Source organism: Orycteropus afer, unplaced genomic scaffold (genome assembly GCF_000298275.1).
Source record: "Orycteropus afer afer isolate SDZICR_OR568_19922 unplaced genomic scaffold, OryAfe1.0 scaffold00162, whole genome shotgun sequence".
NCBI lineage: Eukaryota > Metazoa > Chordata > Mammalia > Tubulidentata > Orycteropodidae > Orycteropus > Orycteropus afer.
This window is the reverse complement of record NW_006921749.1, coordinates 309,260-312,250: the sequence shown is the minus strand read 5'-3', so window position 1 is coordinate 312,250 and position 2,991 is coordinate 309,260. Positions and strand designations below refer to the sequence as shown.

Sequence of the window (2,991 nt, the reverse complement as noted above, 5' to 3'; positions counted from 1 at the left end):
ATGACATGTGTGCCAGCTGCTTCATTTTAAGTAAGTCTGATAGTGTTTAGAAGTATGGGAAAGTTTTAGGCAAAAAGAGCTTGAGAGAGAACATTTTCAAAGTAGTCTAGCATCTTTTTCTTCTTTCCCATTTGTATGTTTCCTTGACTTGTGGTTGCTGTTGGTGTCACTTTTAGTGCTAGATTCCCAGTGGCTCCATTGAGGACATAACTCAGAGGCAATGGTGTGTTTTTGACCTACAGATTGTTAAAATATCAGTGTTTCTCCATGTAAATTATGTAGAGCTTTCATTTTTACTATTTATGCTTTTTTTTGAAAATAAATTATTTTGTTTCTTTTAAATGCTGTACTTTTACACTATCCAGAATAAAACTGATCAAATAACAAATTTATATAATTTATTATATATCATCCATCACTTGCCTGTCAGTTTGTCATACTGTGTTTGTTTGAATGTTGCTGTGATGATGGAAGCTGTACCACCCCCGGTATTACAAATACCAGCAGGGTCACCATGGTGGACAGATTTCAGTAATGCTTTTAGACTAAGACAAGAAAGAAGGACATGATGATCTAAATTTTTTAAAACATTGGCCAGTGAAAACCTTATGAATAATAGTGAAACATTGTCTGATACAGTGCCAGAAGATGAGCCTCTCAGGTTATAAGGTACTCAAAATATGGGTGAGGAAGAGCTGCCTCTTCAAAATAGAGTCAACCTTAATGATATGGATGGAGCAAAAATTTCAGGACTTTCATTTGCTATTGTGGCAAATTTGTGATTCAAAGTGAGAAGAGACAGCTGCAAACATTGATTAATAATCAGAATGTGAAATGTACAAAGTATGAATCTAGGAAAATTACCAGTTGTCAGAACTGAAATGGAATGCTTGAAGATAGATAACCTACGCATTAGTGAGATGAAATGGACTGGTATAGGCTATTTTGAATCAGACAGCATGTGGTCTACTGTGCCAGGAATGACAAAGAAGAACACATCACATTCATTATCAAAAAGAATATTTCAAGATCTGTCATGAAGTAAAACGATGTCAGTGATAGTATAATATCCATATACCTATAACTGCTAACCAGAAGGCTGGTGGTTCAAACCCACCAGCCACTCCTCGGAAGGAAGGTTGGGCAATCCTACTTCCGTAGTGATACTGCCTCGGAAACCCAAGGAGGGGTCGCTATGAGTCGGGGCCGACTCGATGGCAAATAACAACAACAATAAGGAAAAACAGTTAATACAACTATTACTCAAATTTATGCATCAACCACTAATGCCGAAGATGAAGAAATTGAAAATTTTTATTAACTTCTGCAGTCTGAAATTGATTAAACATGCATCAAGAGGCATTGATAATTACTGGTGATTGTTATGCAAAAATTAGAAACAAAGAAGGATCAGCAGTTGGAAAATATGACCTTGGTGATAGAAACACCACCAAAGATTGTATGGTGCAATTTTGTAAGACCAACAACCTATTCATTGGAAATTCCTTTTATCAACATAAATGGTGGCTATACGTGTGGACCTTGTTAGATGGAATACATAGGAATCAAATTGATTGTATCTGTGGAAAGACATGGTGGAGAAGCTCACTGTCGCTGGTCAGAACATGGCTAGGGGCTGATGGTGGAACAGATCATCAGTTGCTCACATGCAAATTCAAGTTGAGACTGAGAAAATTAAAGCAAGTCCACGAGAGCCAAAATATGACCTTGAGTATTTGTTGTTGTTGTTGTAATGTGCTGTCAAGTCGGACCTGACTCATAGCAACCCCTCCTTGGGTTTCCGAGGCAGTATCAGTATGGAAGTAGATTGCCCAACCTTTCTTCCAAGGAGTGGCTGGTGGGTTTGAACTGCCAGCCTTCTGATTAGCAATCAAGTGCCTTAGGCACTACACTACTAGAACTCCTAGTAGGCTCTTAAATATGCCAAACCTAGATGAATACTGGCATGCAGTATAAAGTTGTGTACATGAGCTCTTTCACTAACACTGACCTTGAGTATATCCCTCCTGAATTTAGAGACCATCACAAGACTAAATTTGACCCATTGAACACTAATGACTGAACACCAGACAAGTTATGAGATGATATTCTTCATACCTGAAGAAAGCAAAAGGTCATTAAAATGACAAGAAAGGAAAAAAAAAGAAAGACCAAAATGGGTGCCAAAAGAGACTCTAAAATTTGTTCTTGAATGTAGAGCAGCTAAAGCAAATGGAAATAATAATGAAGTAAAAAAGCTGAACAGAAGATTTCAAAGGGAGGCTCAAGAAGACCAAGTATTATAATGAAATGTGCAAAGACATGGAGTTAGAAAACCAAAAGGGAAGAAGGCACTTGACATTTCTCAAGCTGAAAGAACTGAAGAAGAAGTCAAGCCTCAGTTTGCAATACTGAAATTGCAACATTGGGCAAAATATTGAATGATGCAAGCAGTATCAAAAGAAGATGTAAGGAATACACAGAGTCACTGTACCAGATAGAATTGGTCCATATTCAACCATTTTAAGAGGTAGCATATGATCAAGAGCCAATGGTATTAAAGGAAGAAGTCCAAAGTTTTCTGAAAGCCATGGCAAAAAAAAATGCTCCACAAATGACAGAATTCCAGTTGAGATGTTTCAGCAAATGGCTGCACATGCTCAGGCATCTGTGCCAAGAAATTTGGAAGGTAGCTAGCTCACCCATGTTTTTGTCTTCTTCAAAGAAAGGTGAGCCAGTGGAATGTGGGAATTTTCAAACAATATCATTGATATCACACACAAATAAAATTATGCTAAAGAACTATGTTGTTGTTGTTATGTGCCGTGGAGTCAGACCTGACTCATAGCAACCCCTCTTTGGGTTTCTGAGGCAGTATCACTACGGAAGTAGATTGGCCCCATCTTCCTTCTGAGGAGTGGCTGGTGGGTTTGAACCACCAGCCTTCTGGTTAGCAGTCAAATGCCTTAGCCACTATGCTACCAGAGCTCC

General features: G+C 38.3%; 1 protein-coding gene across 1 annotated transcript in view; it reads left to right on the top strand.

Annotated features, from left to right (window-relative positions):
- The window catches only part of ANXA5 (annexin A5), an 80,305-nt gene that overhangs the window by 56,283 nt on the left and 21,031 nt on the right, over positions 1 to 2,991 (top strand). The gene's annotated exons all lie outside the window — the stretch shown is intronic.